We start from the raw sequence: 19281 nt of genomic DNA, 5'->3' as shown, positions 1-19281 counted from the left end.
CTGGGGACGCTTGCCTTCAAAGGTCATGGGTGCCCATGTAGGATGCGCCCTATGTCGTATTTGTAGCCCCTACGATTGTCACATGAAGGGTACCCTGCTAGCCATAGTGGTCGGAGTGGCCCATTTGGTGGAACACACTCTTCATTGAGGCCTTGCTGCAACGTTTCTGTTGCACTTTTTATCTGTTGAACCAGGGCACTTACAGATGTTGGCTTTCATGGGTACCTAGCATGCTGAGAACAAGTGTTGGTGATATGCCATGTGATTAGGTGTCTGGGTCTTTTGGGAGGTACACAGTTATCATGCCTACTGATGTGCACTCCTGAGGTGTTTCATGTGTTTCTTATACATTGGCCGTTTAATTATCTGCTATGTAACTGCAAGTGAATATGCTGCATTCAATTGGTGAAATGGGCCCATGATTCACTCTTGTACACATCAAGGTCTTCCTGAGTGCTGGCTCTGATCTCTGCTGTTCCCACACCCTCCAGGCCATCATGTGAAGGATGTTGCTCAATGTCTCCTCCCAGGGTGTAAACTGTAGCAGTTTTTTAGTACCTCCCCAGTGGAAGCTGTCTCCCGACAGTGGTTGGAGATGAGGGTGTAGACCCTGGCTTTGAGGTCCTCCCACCTCTTTCGGATGTCCTTGCAGTTATGTGGGACATTTCCCACTGCCTCCAACTTGTCCCAGATGTCCCTCCAGAAAGCATTCTTTGGCTGCAGTAAGGGCTTACTATGTGTGTCCCTTACAGCTCCTCTGAATGGGCATCCACCTGCTGTGCAAGGACACTGGGCTCCAAATCAGTCAATTTAGGTTTTCTGAGGTGCATTTCGGGCACCTCCAGACATGTTTGGGATGTGTTCCAGAGTTGGATGGCACTTCCAAAATTGTCATTTTGAGTGGATTGAGTTATTAAAGGTGGCCGCCGATGATCTTCCCATTCACGTCATGATGGATTTCCATTTGGCGTCTAATTCCGCAGGCGGATTACAGCATTAACGGTAATTCCACCAGAAATTGGGAAATTTACCGATGTCGTTTTTTCATCAGTAATCCTGCCGGGCAGAATTACTGTTAACTTCGATAGATGGTGCGTGCACATGTTGACTCCTAATTTGGCGGTAAATCTGACAGACAACACAGGGTTAATGGTAATTCTGTCCGGCTGAACTACCATCAAAGTCACCACCATACTCATAATGAGGGCATGTTTCCTCTGGCTTTTTAAACCCTGCACTCTGAGTCATGTTTACCATGAACAGACATATATATTTTTTCAGATTCAATGGGCTCTGGTTTAGAAAGCATTTCTCACATGTTGGAAATGCAGAAAAGATTGTACTGCTTTCCCTATGTGAATGTGAGCATCTTTTAAGCAGTGCGATACTTCTAACGGCTCTGTCTGCATACTAACAGTTCTGTTGTGTTTATTCATAGCTGTTAGAAATGGTGATTCCATCACTGCACTCTTTCAATGTAAAAGTCTTATTATTGTTTCTTTCCTCTCATTTTTATTTTGTATCATCTGATGAAGAAGATGTTTATGGCTTCGAAAGCTCGTGCATTCCAGCATAATATTTTCAGTTACTCCAATAAATATTTCAAATTTCTAACTTTTGCAATTCAAAGAATTCAAAGTGGTTGTCGACACAGACGACCCCCAGGAGTGTATATATTGCAATAATTATGTTATCTCGTGGCGGGCAGTGAAATGAATATGATAGGAGGGGATGGGTCACTTAGGGCTCCCTTCACTATTTTATGATGCTGCATTTTGTCATTCCATGCTTTCACCTGAGATTTCGCAGTTTCTGTTGCCCAGAACACATGTCCAAAGACCATGCAATGACCGGGGTATTTTGCCTAAGCGTCTTGCATGGCCCATTGCGGATGGAGCTGGAGAAGTTCATCTCTGAAGGTGTGAGTGTGTGCTCCCATGTCTCCCTGTAGATTCAGAGGGTCTGGGGCAGAGACATGGCAGTGCAGTAACCAGGAGTTGCTCTTTGTCTCCTGGTTCCTGTTCGTGTGACACAGGGGCATGAAGGCTCCCATTTTCCCTGGAAGGGGGCGGCAAATGAGCAACATCTGGAGCAGGGCTGAAGGGAAGAGCTTGAAGAATGTATTCTGTATATATGTGTGTCTGAATGAATGAGTGGGGGAAGGATGCATGGGTGGGTGTGGCTGCATGTATGAATGATTGAGTGTATGGGTGCTTGAGTGAATGCTGTGTAAATGAGCAAGTGTATGTTGCATGGATGTGTGTGTCGGTGTGCGCTTGTATGTTTGGGAAGGCTAGTGATGTAGGTGGCAGCAAAACCAATGATGCCCAGTAAAAAATGCAATAGCACCTTAGTTCAGCCAGTCTAGCCATCTAATACTGTGGCATGACATTGTTAATTGGGCATACTTTATAAAGCAGTCATGATAGGTATTATTACGTTGCTAGACTGATAATCGCTCTAATCATTTCTTACTCTGGAATGACATTTTTACTGAGCATATTTGAAAAATTAGGCATGATGAGTGGTATTACGTGGCTAGGCTGCCATTCTGGGGCAGACAGTGTAGACATTTTTTACTGTGGCATGATATATTTTACTGGGCATATTTTTTAAAGCAGGCATGATAAGTGTTATTATGTGGCTAGACTGGCATTTTGGTGCAGCCAGTACAACCATTTGTACGGCATATCTTACTGGGCATATTTGATAAAGCAGACATGATACGTGCTATTACGTGGCTTCGCTGGCATTTTGTTGCATCCAGTCCAGCCATTTTCTGCTGTGGCATGACTCGTTTTACTAGGCATCTTTGATATAGCAAGCATTATAAGTGTTATTACGTGGCTAATCTGGAATTTTTGGTGCAGCCAGTCTGGCCATGTTTTACTGTGGCATGACATGTTTTACTAGGCATCTTTGATAAAGCAAGCATTATAAGTGTTATTACATGGCTAGACTGGCATTTTGGGGCAGCCAGTCTGGCCATTTCTTTCTATGACATCACATTTTTACTGAGCATATTTGATAAAGCAAGCATGATACATGCTATGGCTAGACTGGCTTTTCGGTGCAGCCAGACTAGCTATTTCGTTGGTGTAGCATTAGTTACTGGGCATTGATGATAAAACAAGCATGATGTGTTATTGCGGATAGGCTGCCATTTTTGTGCAGTAAGTTTAACTTTTGTAGAAGGCCCTTATGATAAAGCAATCATGACGTGTTATTATCTGGCTAAACTGGCATTCTGGTGCAGCCAGTTTGACATTTTTTCATATTGTGGCATGGCATTTTTAATGGCTAAACCTCCTGGAATATGTTCTGCCATATGTTGGCAGAACCACCGGGTCATGTTTTTGTATAGCGTCAGAGGGAGGAATGGAGATAGGGGGATGGAGATAGGGAAGTTGACAGAGTAGAGAAGGGGAGAGAGAAAATTGGAGAGGAGAGGGGAGAAGAGGGGGAGAAGGATAGGCGAGGAATAGGAGATAGGGGACAGTGTGAACATTGAAGGGACAAAGAATGGAGCAGGTAGAGAGAGAAAAGAAGAGTAGAGAGAGGGGGGTTGGTAGAGTGAGAATAGAGCAGATAGGAGTGTAGGCAGAAGGAACGTTAGGGAGGGTAACCGCCTTGCTGTTTAAAACACTACAAAGGGCCATGCTTTAGTTGACAACCATACACTAATCTCCTAGCTCCCTGTAATAAGCTGCTTGTAAGGAAAGACTACATACTACCCAGCTCCAAGAATATATTAAATGAAAGGGTTTGTTACATGACCTTCATTCAAGAATGTGCCAGCGCAGAATAATTGAGACCGTCATTCTGGATGTACATGAATAGTTCGGGCAACCAAGAGATTCTGGCAATTGTGCTGATCCTTTGTGAATTGTTGGCTGCTTTTAACACCATTAACCAATGCATTTGATTAATTGAATAAACTCACCATCAAAGCTCTCAACTAGGTTAGGTCCTTTCTCTCAGACCAGTTTCCGCAGGCTCAACTTGAAGAGCCCTGGTCTGGGGTTTCTTGGGGATTTAAAGAGTTCAGCAGATCTCCTCACTCTTATCACTTCTGTTAAATGCCTACATGTGGCTCTTCTCATCAGCAAATCCATCTCTGTGTTTCACATGTAGGCCACGACACTCACCTTCTACTTGACCTGGCCAGTAATTCTGTGGACAATGCCAGGTTCAGAGATCTGTGCTGAATGCATGTCTTTGATGTGAGACAACTCGCTCTGCCATAATGCCTTTAGGGCAGAGGTGTAAGGATATTTGGCGTGGTGCAGCACAGAGTACAGCACTACTGCACAGGTAGCAATTTTTTTTTTGATGCAGCACCACCACATGGGTGTGGTGCATTGCTATATGTGTTGCCAGAGTAACATGGACATATAAGTAAAGACAGGCTATTCAGTCAAAAACGATTTTTACATATAAGATGCAAATCTATTTTTAAAGTTAAAAGCACACGTGCACATTCAAAAATGCACACCATTTTTCACCTGAAATGCCTATGTTGCAAGAGACACATTTGAAAATTAATAACTAACCTTATTAATAACTAACCTGACTGATAAAACTGCATTTAACATAACCCACTAATAAAAATGTGTCTCCACTGCAGAATTAGGCCTACTCTGAAAGTGAACTTTTAAACGCACATTCATTTTTTTCTTCTCTGCTGCTCTGTCCACATAACTACAGGAAGCAAAGAGCTCGAAGGAACAGGAAATCAGTTGGTTCCACATTTTTACTGTAGAAATGAGCCATTGTGTAGTGAGGGAGGAGATGACATGATTGATTCTGATTGGAGCAGCGTCATAGCAAGTATCATGCTAGAGGCAGTGATTAGAGTTTTGCTGGGGAAGCTTGAGGAGAGGGGGAGAACAATCGAGATCTTGCAGACCTGGGAGAAGGACCTGTTTCCTGGCTGAAGCATTCCTGCTGCAAAAGCTGAGAATTCCAGGCAATAACCCCGGTTTGAGAACGACAGACGCTTGTTTTCACTGGGGTTAATCTTCAAGGGAGCCAAATTCAGAAAGAGAATAGCCGGAGAAAACTCATGCTGAACAGATAAGGTAATTACAGAAGTGTGGGAGCTGTGCGAAAGTGTGCGAAACTGTTCAGTCAGTGTATTCGAGGGAGTCCCAGTCCCTTATCAGCATATGTAATGTTACCAATTGAATATATTCTCGCAGTTCTCTGTTCATTTTATCACAAATAATGTTGTACCATTTCATTTATTTCTGTAAAAAAGGGTTAAACTGTGTTTAAAGGAAATTTCTATAATACAAAAATATCTGAAAACAGATAGCTAGTGTGTATTATTTCTCTCTTTCATTTTGCATGGGAAAAGGTTTAAACGTGGGTAGATTTTTAAACAGTGCAATTGTCATTTTAAAACAGATGTGTGCATGATTATATTCAGTATGGACAGTTGTGAGTGACTGTTTGTAGCATAGCTTGTTGGAGGTACATGAGCCAACGGAAAGAGAGACTCTCTGGACATAGTTCCATAACGTATATAAGGTAGTAGAAATTACCACAAAAATACCACAATAGCCCATGGTGGCACACAACACTAACACTGAAATGTGGTATCCCTAAAATGTAGGCCTGAGGTCTCTCTAGTGATCAAGAACAATCTAGATAAAAAACAAGGGATGTTGGATATTGGGGCCACAAATAAACCAACCACGCAAATTATCGCGCACATTATCTAAATAGGTCTGAATTCTGAAATAATGCAATGTATTATTGTTATTTGTGATCCAATATGAATACAGAGAGTGATTATTGCTAAAGGTATTTTGGCGGTAAGAAAATACCGCAAAGCCCCAAATATCCACAAAATACCCAACATATTTATGGTGCATTGCAGGCTGGGAAAGTGATCATAGAGTACCTACTGGGTGTGGCAAGCGTGTCTCACACTGCCATTTGCACATTAAAGGGAACCCATTTTATAATAGCAGTGTGCCACTAAAAACGAATTTCAGAATGTCACAAAGGGAAACCACATTTTCAGACCTAGTGCAATATTTAGAGGCAAAGTTGTTTGCACATGGGACGTGGTCGTCGAACAGCACCTTAGAATGGCGTGACCGCATTCAGGGTGAGGTGCAGAAAGGAAAACTAGACAATATTTTGGCAGAAGGCAGCATCATTCAGGTCTGCCTTACAAGATTATTGAATGCAGCCGATAAAAGTGCAGAGAAAGACTGTTTAATACGGCTATGCGGCAAAATATGGTTTATTTTGAATAAGTCCCTGCGAATGCAGGAGAATGATACCCAGCTAATTAACAGGTTAAAGACTGAATTAGATGGGGCAAGTAAAAATCAGGAAATGTTAAGAGCAGAATTGGATGTATGCCAAAAAGACATGCAATTAAAATGCAGAGACTTTGATGCTCAGTTATCCAAAAGCAAGAAACAATTTGAGGATAGTGAGCAAGAATTGGTACACTTAAAAGCCTTACTGGACCACATTAGACAGGATAAAGATGAGGTTGTTTCAGAAATGCAGATTTTACAAAAAGAACATTGTGAAAAAGAATGTGATCTCCAGAGTGCAGAACAAGAAATGATTAAAATGATTCAAGAAAGAGACAAGAGAAATAAAGAGTTCAATGAATGCCAAATGCAAATGTGCGACATGCAGGAGGTGATTAATAAGATGAGTGATGAAAACAACTATTTGCAAAATGAAGCAAACAGACTCCTTAAAAAGTGTAAGGACTTAGAACAGCAAATGTGCAATCCCAGGTCCCAGGAGAGGCGGCAGGGTACCACATTCAATGGAGTGGAGGTGAATTCTAGCTCTGCCCAAAGAGCTAGTGCTCCAGTGACTGGGCCGGTGACTGAACTTGGTTGCAGCGCCCTTGGGGGATTTGATACTCCCATCGGGGGCAGCCACCAATCTCATACACCTGAAAACAGGATTGAATCACAAAATAGTGCAATTCCATGCATTGCAACAAGTAGCCCCATAAAAATAATGAAATCCATTAAAGCCCTGATCAAACCATTTAAAAAGGGAGGTGAATGCTGCATTGAGGATCACTTAGAAGCGGTGCATGACATTTTTAAAGCACTCCAGATACCTAAGGAACAGTACAGACAATATTTTCATTTAACTTTACATGCCCCGACGGCCAGCATCATAAGGGGATCAAATGAACAGCAGAATATAACCTGGTTGGAGTTTGAAAAAGAAATTAGGCGTCATTTTTCTCCTTTTCAGTCATTGCAGGAGGCAAAGAAAGTCACTTACACAATTACTGCTGGACCTAATACATCCCCTCGCCAATTTTTACAAGACTTAAAAAGAGCATTTTCTCGCTTTGATGTATCTTTTGACTCAAATTCCAATGAGTTTAAAACTGCATACTTCTATGGGCTACAGAAAGACATCATATCCCAATGGGTCAGTGAATTTGACCGTGACAAGTCCCTTGAATGGATTGTACATCAAAGCACAAAACTATATGAGGTACTCTATTGTCAGGGTAGAGAAAGTGATAAAATGAAAGATACTAGACCTAAATCTAAAGAACCCTCAGCCACAGTAATGGAAATCAGGTCAGCCAAAATGTCCCTGGAGTCTGCTCAAAGCCAAGGTAAAAATAATGTGACACCTGAACAAAGGGGTAATCAACAAAGATCGCCATTTCCTGTACCAATGTTCCAATCACATGATCCTAGTAATAGAGAGAGCTACATCAGCCCTAGGTATTTAGGGGACAGACCCCGGGTAGGATATCGGCCTGATATGGCAGGTATGAACAATAACCAGAGACAAAATCAAGATCAAAGAAATGATGGTCCCTACCAGTCATTGGGGACACAGAGCAGATTTGATCCCAACACCATGATATATGGTAATCAGGATAGACCCCGATATGTGGATCGATTTACTGATAATGGAAATCAACATAGGGACCAGTACCCACAATCTGAGAGACAGGACATGAGGCAAAACGTGAACTACAATCCACGTCAGTACAATGATTCCCCACCAGGGGACTATGATCAAAGAATGGGTGCAACCCGCTCCCCTCCACAAATGAATCAAGAGTTCAGAAACCATCCCAACCGACATCAATCACCTGAGAGGTATCAGAATAGATCCAATCAAGGGGAAAACAACCAATATCGACCTAGGCCACAGAAAGAGGATCCTAGAGAGATGGAAAGGTTCCAGTGCCTTGAGGCCCAAGTGAAAATGTTAGCTGAGCAAATAGGAAAGCTCTATACAGCGCAAAAACAACCTTCCAAAGAGGGGGCTGATGGCCATAGCAATGACCGGGGGGCTTCCGAAAAGTGACTAAGTACTCATGATAACTGCAGTGCCAAAATGACAGATTGCTCTGATATAATTTTGCATAACGACTCTGAGATGCCTAATGGATTAAAAATGAAAGTGCCAGTAAATGAACTTGTGACAGAAAGTGCAAATACTTCTAAAAAAGAGGTACGGTTTAACCTAGAGCTAAATAAAACAGTAAAGATTTGTACAAATGAAAAAGAAACATTAGGAATTCCAAAAGAACAAAGGGACAGATTTAAGAAAAATGACTCATGCATGAGGAATACCAGTGAACAGGGAGTAAGTGGGGATGCTATAGCTCCTTCCCTGGGCAAGCAAAACAATGACCAAACACAGACAGAAAAAGGAAATACTCAAAAGGAGGGTACAAGTCAATCACCTGAAGAATTCTTTGAGCCACATATTTTTGAAGAGGCTGAAAGGGCTGGTATCACACTAAATGATCACAAATGCACACAATTAAAAAATGACAAATTGCTGAATGATGTTGTTACACATGTTCAGTTGGAAGGTTGTAATGTGGTCTCTGATGTTACCCAGATGGATGGGCGAACAGTGGCCACACTCCAAAAAACCTCTGATCATGGAGAAATGAATAAAGTCTCTCGCACAGAAATTGGTAAAAAGGAGGGAAAAATGTCTTTCCATTTACCAATGTGTTTAGCCAAAAGTGAAAAAGACCTGAGAAAGGTGAGCCCTGAAATCAGTAAGAATTCACACTTCTTATGTGTATTAGAGGAAGTTGAGGACAGATATTATGCACCCATCACTGTAGAAGAAAAATGCCACACCTTTGCTATGATTGACACTGGCGCACAGGCCACAATTATGTCCAAGGAGCTGGTAAAGAGTATCAATGAAGGGAGACCCCCACAGAGTCAGATCACAGTGAAGGAAAATCAAGGCCCAGTGCATAACTTTAATGGGGAGGAGGTGCCCATCATAGGTGTAACTGAGGTTGACATAAAAATAGGAAAGCACAGAATGAAACAAGAGGTATTGATCACATCTATTTGTGAAATTCCATTTCTGATGGGGACAGATTGCCTGAAAAGATTGTCTCCACTCATAGATGGGGTGAATGGAGTGCTGTGGTCCTTAACCAAAAAACCATAGAGGCCTAAGAAACTAAAATCACAAAACAGCAATATAAATGAATGTCACACTGTTGCCAAAACAAATGATGCTGTGGAGGTATATCTCCAGAATAGCTGCATACCTAGTGTCACTGTTATATTAATGTGTCAAGACAAAATGCAGAGCGACAATGAAAAACTACCTGTACAAATATACTTGGACCCAAGGAAAAATTGGCAGACTGCCATAGATGAGCACACATTACGTTTTTATTTAAAAGAGAAAACATGCAAACAGAATATTGCTCCTAAAACAGATTCAGAAAAACACATTACCACTCTGGCAGAAATACACATAGAAGATGAGAAACCATGGGTTCATGTTGGTATAAATGACTATTTTAAAACAATAAAAGCCACTTTAGCGCTTGGACATGAAAGGAGTTTCATTAATGAGAAATTGTTGCAAAAAATAATGGAGAGGGAAGAAATCCCGAAATTTAGGATTAAAAACCAATATGTTTCTGGGTTGGACAGTCCAGACTTTGAAAACCGAATTGCAGGCAGATGCATGCTTAAAATTAGCATTGGGCAGAAAACAATTTACCATAATGTATGGATAGTGAGTGGAGCACAAAATGAATTTTACATGGGCAATGACATCATGCACAGAATGTGTATGGTGTTAGATTTCCTTAATCAAAAAATATGGTCACGCCTAGGTGGTCCGGCACCTGAATTTGAAGACAAAAGAAGGGCTTATCATTGTGCACAACTGGTTCCTTATGCAATCGAATTACAAATGAGGAAAGATACTATTATTCCTGCATTTACAAAACAGTTTGCAATAACACTGAAATGCAAAAATGGACAGCAGATGAAAGGCTCTGATGCATTTGTATGCCTGAATGAATCCATAAAACAGCAAGGCCTGTATTATGAATACATTCCATTGGTAGACATTGGTGAAGGATCTGTAAAAATTATGGTAAATAATAAAGGTTGTCAGGATATTCATTTAGAGGAAAACTTCCCATTAGGAATGGCCATACAAAAATCACATTATACGGCAGATTTAAATAACATGGTGATTGGAAATATCCCTGAAAAGTATGTAGATGCCAAGGGTGAGTTGCCAGAACACCTGGACTCTCAGCCCAAAGGAATATTTAAAATTCATTCTGTGTATCCTTATGATTCAAATGAGACAGTGTGCTGCCATCAAGAGGATTGCATAATATTTAATTTGAATGAAAATGAAACAGAAAATCAGCCCATTGAAGTGGAAGCTGATATGCCAAAATATTTAAAAGTGGCAGCTTTACAAAAAGACACAGCCACACAGTTAGAGGAAAGCGCCGAGATTCCCTTACCAGAAGATTTTCCAGAATTTTCCAAAATGGTAGAAGAGCAGATCTCCTTAGCGGATGCGTGTGAAAGCAATGAGGATAGGGACAATCTGAGGGAGATATTTATGGAGTTTAAGGATGTATTTGCAAAAGATGCTTATGATTGTGGTTTAACTGATTTACATGTGGCCACACTACCAGAAGGGTGTAGCAGAAATCCAGTGTTTGTACACCAGTATAGACTACCGCTGGCATGTTTAGAATCATTGGCAGAGATTATTAAAAATTTGGAATCGCGGGGAATCATCAGGCCCATTCATAGCACATCCAATACACCTATTTTAGGTGTGTTAAAGCCAAATGGTCAATGGCGGCTATGTGCAGACTTGAGAGAGTTAAATAAAAGAGTACCAGTATCTAGATGGCCACTGCCATTTATTGATCAGGGCCTAGCTCAGGTACATGGTTCAAATGTATTTACCACATTAGATCTCACCTCTGGATATTGGTGCGTGCCATTGGCAGAGGAGATACAACATTTATTTTCCTTTACATTTGACAGGACTCAATATGCCTGGCTTAGAGCTCCGTTCGGGTACATCAAAAGTGGGAGTGAATTTGGCATATTTTTGAGAAAGGCCATGCCGGATGCAGCAGAAAGAGGAACAATAGTTTATGTGGACGATGTCCTGATAAAAAATGAAAGCCTGAAAAGCCATTTTGATGAAATAAGACATGTACTTGGCCAATTGCAGAAAGCAGGCGCCAAAGTATCTTTGCAAAAAGCACAATGGTGCAAGAAAAAAGTGAACTGGCTAAATCCACAAAAGAAGAAAATAGAGGCCATACAAAGGTTAAAAGATCCTAAAAATGTGAAAGGAGTAAAACGTTTATTAGGGATGACAGGCTATAACAGAAAGTTCATTGAAAATTATGCAGAAATCACTCAACCATTGACTAAACTGCTTAAACTGAATACTCCCTGGAAATGGGAAAAAGAGCAGTCTGATGCAGTGGCTAAATTAAAGGAATGTCTTGTAAAGGCACCATGTTTAGCATACCCCATAAAGGACAGGGATTTCTTTATAGAAATAGGTTTTTCTGAACATTGTATGTCAGCAGTGTTATCACAAAAACACGATTTGAATCACAAAACCATTGCCTATGCAAGTAAGGCATTTTCCCAAGTTGAAATGAAATTTAATGAATGTGAAAAGGCCCTATTAACCACTGTGTGGGCGCTACAACATTTCCGCCCCATTGTTCAGGGAGAAAAGGTGATTATTGAAACAAATCATCAACCTTTGCAATTTTTAGAGAGTAAAAGAATTAGATCAGGTAATCTAGCGCAGTCCAGAAACACTTCATGGACGCTGGCATTACAAGGTTTTCCCGTAGAAGTGAGATATGGACAAAATAAAAAGAACCCAATTGCTCAAGGGTTAGCTGACTTACATGACTGTGCAGCTGAACAAATACCAAATGAAATGGAAGTGGAAACTAGTTTGCAGGAATTTGAACAATAACCACACAAAGCTTTTGATGAAAAAACATGCAAGGATTTGCCAACTGTATATGTGGATGGTTGTGCTTTTCACATTGAAAATGACAGTAATAAACAATTAGTGGCAGGAATAGGAAATGTCTGGTTGAAATTTGAAGGCGTCCCCAATATAGGGATGAGGATTGGAGATAGGAGCAGTCAGGTGGCGGAATTTGCAGCCATTTATAAAGCAATTGCTACTGCAGTTGATAAAAAGTTCAGTGAAATTGTCCTGGTGACTGATTCTGACTATGCACGGAATAGCTTTGTGGAGTATTTGCCTGGTTGGAAAGCAAGAGGCATGGTTACATACAACAAAAAGCCACTTAAACATTGAAAAATGATACAAGCCATAGACAAATTGGTGTCAGAGAATAATTTAACAATATACTGGAGAAAAATTTGTGGGCATTTAAAAACACCAGGAGAGGATAAGGAAGGAAATAATAAGGCAGACCACCTGGCTAAGATTGGGGCTTTGATGGGAGAATTGCTACCTATTGATTATTTAATGGTTGAAATACAAACTGATGCAGTGACACGTTCTAAAGCACCAAAGGAGGTAGATCAACCGGTGGTGCAGTGGAGTCATGACACGCCAGACCAAGATTTGATTGAGGCACAAAAGAATGATGGAATTTTGGGAATCTATTATAATCATTTGATAGATCCTGAACAAAATTCTTTAACAGAAAATGATTGTATGGGAAAAGAAGAGTTGAGGGTGCTATTAAAGAACAAAACACGAATTAGATTACAGGATGGACTCATGATTAGAGAGTCCATAACAGGACAAATACAGTGGGTAGTACCCCTTTCATTCAGAGGGTTAATGCTACACCATGCACATGATGCCATAACTGCAGGCCATAGAGGTTCACAAAAAACATTAGAAATACTAAAAGATTATGCTTACTGGCCACATATGTCCCAAGATGTGGAATTATATACTAGAGGATGTCTAGTATGCGCCCAATTTAAACCTGCTTCACCAATGCATAGAGCACCATTGATGAAAAGAGGCCTAACTCTCCCATGGTCAGATTTGCAAATAGACTATGTAGGTCCTTTAAAAAGGTCGAGCAGGGGAAACGGTTATATTTTAAGTGTGGTATGTTTGATGTCAAAGTGGATTGAATGCATTCCCGCACCAGATTGTAGTGCGCAAACAGCAGCCACATTGCTGGTGAACCATGTGTTCTCAAGGTTTGGGTTGCCACAAAGAATTGAGTCAGACAGAGGAAGTCATTTCACAAGTACTCTAATGAGTAAGGTATGGCAAATACTAGGTGTGAAAAGGAAACTACATATCGCATATCGGGCAGCGTCTTCAGGTACAGTTGAATTAATTTGTTTATTTTCTATTTGATTTAGAAAATTAACATTATTTGGTCGGAGGTTCCGGGATCAGAGCCCACGGGAGACGATGGAGTCCTGGAGCCCACGTGGACGGATTCCGGGAAACCCCCAAAGAGTGGTGAAGACCAAGACTGCAAAGCGATCAGCATTGAAGATGATACCGATGATATGGTTAATGATGATGATATTTGGAGGGATCTTCAAGAATTCAGAAGCACAGGTTGTCATTGAACCTGGACCAGCATCTGGTATCGCGGTGGAAGAGGCAACAGGATTCATCATGAGTGATAGAAGGATGATTTTCCAAAATATATACATACCATTGAATCCTGAGATTTTGATTGAAAAACATTTGAACAATACCGGAATTAAGATTGAACAGACTAAAGAGTGGCTGGAAATAAGAAAAGAGGACACTAAGCAGTCAATAAGAGATATATTAATGCAATTGGAAAAACCATTCGTGAATTCAGCAGACATTAAGAAGAGGAGAGGAAAGATATCATTGGTAATGTCTATAGTTGGAGCCATAATAGGTACCACAATATCAACAGCCAATTCTAATTCGGTAGGAACACTGAGTACTAAAGCGCAACAACTGAGTATTGACCTAGAAATAATACAAAAAACATTAGATGGAATTAGAGGGGGACTGGATGAACAAGTAAGATTCATAAATGAAACTGCAATCATTCTAAATGAACAAGCGGATGTAATGCAAAGGGCGACTAAAATAATACTTAAGCATGACAGAACTTTAAATGAAATATTGAACATAATGAGTCCTGTTGATAGACTATTAATGAATTATATGAGAGAAGTTCAAACTGCAGTTTCACAATTGATTCAAGGACATATCCCCTTGTATTTTGTTTCGCAGGATATTATTCGTCAAATGATAGAAAGATTGACCAGGAGGGAAATTGATATAATACAGGTAAAAATTGCATTCGAAATGGGTAATGCAATGCCGTTATATGTGAACTTGGAAAGGCTAGAGATCGGATTTTTGCTATGCATCCCATATGCAGCCCCTGAACTTATTTATCAAACGAAGTGGGTACACAACGTGGGATTTTGGCAAGAGGACAAATTTATTAAGATTAAGACTCCAGAAGTGGTGGCATTTCAGTCATGGGAACCTGAAGTTTATTTAATACCAAACCTGGAAACGTGTCAAATTTAAAGAACAAAATTATATGTGTCCAGGTAAACCGTTTGTTCCTGATGCCACAGATGCTATCTGTGGTTTGAAATCTGACCCAAGTATATCAGAAGGATGTGAAGTGATTATTAGCAATATGGGGAGTGAAGAAATGGCACAGGCTAAGATGGTCAGAGGTAAATGGTTGGTGAGCACCTGTTTAAAGAACATGACGGTAGTACATTTAAGCCATGGAACATACGTGGTTAAACAGGTGAAATATAATGTTTTTTATTTACAGGTTCCAAAGGATAGAATTGTGTCAATTGGGGGGTTAACATTGTTTCATGTAACAAATGATGTTTGGGAAAGCCAAATGGAAAATATTGATTTTTTTCAAAGGGATACTTTTCCAATAGATCCGGATGTGGAATATTTATTGAATCACAAAGAAAGACATGTTATAAAAATGAATTTGAGAAAAAACAATATTACAATTAGTAATCTGGGGATAATAGAAGTAGAAAGATTTAATTGGGGAACCTGGGGGGAACGCTCAATTGTGGGTTTGGCTGTCCTGGTGCTAATCATGGGTGGATGGTTGATTGTGCTATCAGTAAAAATGAAAATGTTACTGATTTTAGTAGCTACGTCAGGAAGAGAAAGATATCCCAATACACATGCATTTTAAAAGAAAAAAAAAACAAGTTGTTTTTAGGAATTGGCTTGGATCGTAGCCAAGTTCTAAAAACAAAAGGAGGGTATGTAAGGATATTTGGCGTGTTGCAGCACAGAGTACAGCACTACTGCACAGGTAGCAATTTTTTTTTTGATGCAGCACCACCACATGGGTGTGGTGCATTGCTATATGTGTTGCCAGAGTGACATGGACATATAAGTAAAGACAGGCTATTCAGTCAAAAACGATTTTTACATATAAGATGCAAATCTATTTTTACAGTTAAAAGCGCACGTGCACATTCAAAAATGCACACTATTTTTCACCTGAAATGCCTATGGTGCAAGAGACACATTTGAAAATTAATAACTAACCTTATTAATAACTAACCTGACTAATAAAACTGCATTTAACATAACCCACTAATAAAAATGTGTCTCCACTGCAGAATTAGGCCTACTCTGAAAGTGAACTTTTAAACGCACATTCATTTTTTTTTTCTCTGCTGCTCTGTCCACATAACTACAGGAAGCAAAGAGCTCGAAGGAACAGGAAATCAGTTGGTTACAAATTTTTACTGTAGAAATGAGCCATTGTGTAGTGAGGGAGGAGATGACATGATTGATTCTGATTGGAGCAGCGTCATAGCAAGTATCATGCTAGAGGCAGTGATTAGAGTTTTGCTGGGGAAGCTTGAGGAGAGGGGGAGAACAATCGAGATCTTGCAGACCTGGGAGAAGGACCTGTTTCCTGGCTGAAGCATTCCTTCTGCAAAAGCTGAGAATTCCAGGCAATAACCCCGGTTTGAGAACGACAGACGCTTGTTTTCACTGGGGTTAATCTTCAAGGGAGCCAAATTCAGAAAGAGAATAGCCGGAGAAAACTCATGCTGAACAGATAAGGTAATTACAGAAGTGTGGGAGCTGTGCGAAAGTGTGCGAAACTGTTCAGTCAGTGTATTCGAGGGAGTCCCAGTCCCTTATCAGCATATGTAATGTTACCAATTGAATATATTCTCGCAGTTCTCTGTTCATTTTATCACAAATAATGTTGTACCATTTCATTTATTTCTGTAAAAAAGGGTTAAACTGTGTTTAAAGGAAATTTCTATAATACAAAAATATCTGAAAACAGATAGCTAGTGTGTATTATTTCTCTCTTTCATTTTGCATGGGAAAAGGTTTAAACGTGGGTAGATTTTTAAACAGTGCAATTGTCATTTTAAAACAGATGTGTGCATGATTATATTCAGTATGGACAGTTGTGAGTGACTGTTTGTAGCATAGCTTGTTGGAGGTACATGAGCCAACGGAAAGAGAGACTCTCTGGACATAGTTCCATAACGTATATAAGGTAGTGGAAATTACCACAAAAATACCACAATAGCCCATGGTGGCACACAACACTAACACTGAAAATGTGGTATCCCTAAAATGTAGGCCTGAGGTCTCTCTAGTGATCAAGAACAATCTAGATAAAAAAACAAGGGATGTTGGATATTGGGGCCACAAATAAACCAACCACGCAAATTATCGCGCACATTATCTAAATAGGTCTGAATTCTGAAATAATGCAATGTATTATTGTTATGTGTGATCCAATATGAATACAGAGAGTGATTATTGCTAAAGGTATTTTGGTGGTAAGAAAATACCGCAAAGCCCCAAATATCCACAAAATACCCAACAGAGGTCTTGCTCCTCAGCTTTGGATCCAGCCTTGGTGAGGTCTCTTCTTCTTGGCCACCTCGGCTGAGATTGTCCCCTGAACCACTACAGATGGTTCATAACTTGGTTGTCTTATTTGATTAAGCCTTGTCATTTTAACCTCAGGTTACCGTGGTTGTCAGGATCTTCCCTCTTCTGGATGATGTTGTCAGGACCACCATTACGCAGTCTCTGGCCCTCCTTTCACTCTACTGTTGTAAAGGGAGCCTAGATGGTTTTTCAAACTAGCTAATGCAAAAATGTAACTAGTTTAAAATGAAGCTGTATGATTGGTGAAAGGAGCTCTCTCTGGCCATGTCACTCCCTGGCATCCTAGGTTGGGTTGGTTGTTTGCGGTTCAACACAACAGGCACATTTAAAATCTGGGGTTTAAAATATGCAATAATACTAATCATACTAATCACCTTGCTCCCGCTCATCTTTCTTCATGGGTCACTGTCCACCTAGCTGGCAACTCCTTGAGTTATCAGAGCGCCTCAAGACTGCGGCCCTAATTCATGGAATTATTTGCGTGCAAAAATGTTATTTGCGTCCTATTCTTCCGCAAATCCCAGTTTGACGAATGGGGATTTGCGGGAATAATGACACGCAAATTCTGCTCTACACGCAAATAATTCCATGGATCAGGGCCTGTGTGCTTTTGCCCCAAGGTGTATGCTGCTGGGTGAATGCCACACCTAGTCCTTTGATGTGCAAGATTGGCATCCCCTGGCTTTAAACGTGGACCTCACTGAGCTAGATTAAAATGACGCTGCCATCTGCTGTGTAGTATTAATTCTGTTGGATCTTTGCCGGATTCTGGTTTAGTTACACTACTGTTTTAATTTCTAATGTATCAGTGCCCTGTTGCTGTTTTTAATATATGTGTATAATGTTGTAAAGCTCTCTGAAGCCACTGTCTTTCTGTTTTATAAAAGCCAGTAAACACACACAATCTATTCAGTGTCCAAAACCCTACAACCTGGTGTTCGTGTATTTATTGCACTGGATACTTAGCCAGAATTGTAGGTATGTTTTCTGCTTCCATCATATACAGTTATGTGTATTAAGGGCCCTTCCCAGATGACTGGAGAGCTAGTATATTAATACCCACACAGAAAATGGTTCTGTTACTCCCCTATCCCAGGAATTATAGGCTGAGAACCCTACTGGACCTGGTGAGGAAAGTGTTAGCAACATAATGTTAATTTACATCTGACAAACCGGATGGCAGCAGATAATATCCTTCCTGTGTACCAATCTCCGTCCTTCCAAACTGCTTGACTCTTGCACTGTCTGAGGAAAAGTCCATGGCGAGGTCCGCAGATCCCCTTTTCTGCTGCAGTCCGTGATAGGGTTTGTAGGTCTATGGTGTATTTTGGCCAACTGAGGTATTCCCAGAGCCTCATTTGTTTGATTCATTGCGTATTTGCAGGTACATGCACCTTTATATACTTGGATGGAAAAGGCAAGCTTTCAGATAAGGTATGCAGATACATTCGCACTCCACCGCAGTTAAACCTATCAGGGACAGACTTTCAAATAAAATTGAAATGGGTTAGAGAGCCTTTTCATCAAAAATGCCAAGGAAACAAAGGGTAGCACTAACAATTCTTTGGTGCGTGGATTACACAGTACTCCTAGACTAAACACAGATCAATTTACAACGCTCGGCTCTCAAGGAGTACTGTGACCTTAACACATTACATGACAACTTTGATACAACAAAGGTGAAGCTTGCGAGAAGATGCAGGAAGAGCTTTGAATGGTCTTTTGCTACCCACCCCCTTGAAATACTAGAGGAGAATGTTTCTTTAGGTCTCACGATTGAATCTAGGAAATCATGCCCGCTATGATGAAGGTGAAGAGGATTAGGAAGCCCTTCTTGACAGCTTTGGTTACTTTGTATGCTTTACTATGCAGTCTCTTATTATTATGCTTTTCAATTTCAAAGTGAACCAATTTGTTTTACACTGTTCAGAGATCTGATTATCCACGGGCCCCATAGATTTGTGAAGGAGTTATAGATTAAACGTTTTTGGGGGATTTCTTTTAAAATGAGGACCTCAATACAATTTGTAATGATTTAAT

At 40.4% G+C, this 19281-nt stretch overlaps 1 protein-coding gene across 1 annotated transcript in view; it reads left to right on the top strand.

The window, feature by feature from the left end:
* LOC138512981 (protein FAM118B-like) overlaps positions 1-19281 on the top strand; it is a 391143-nt gene that overhangs the window by 105782 nt on the left and 266080 nt on the right. The window lies entirely within an intron of this gene.

The sequence above is a fragment of the Ambystoma mexicanum genome, chromosome 12 (genome assembly GCF_040938575.1).
Source record: "Ambystoma mexicanum isolate Mex_15411 chromosome 12, UKY_AmexF1_1, whole genome shotgun sequence".
Classification (NCBI taxonomy): domain Eukaryota; kingdom Metazoa; phylum Chordata; class Amphibia; order Caudata; family Ambystomatidae; genus Ambystoma; species Ambystoma mexicanum.
Note: the sequence above shows the minus strand (reverse complement) of the source record. Positions and strands in the feature narration are given on the sequence as shown.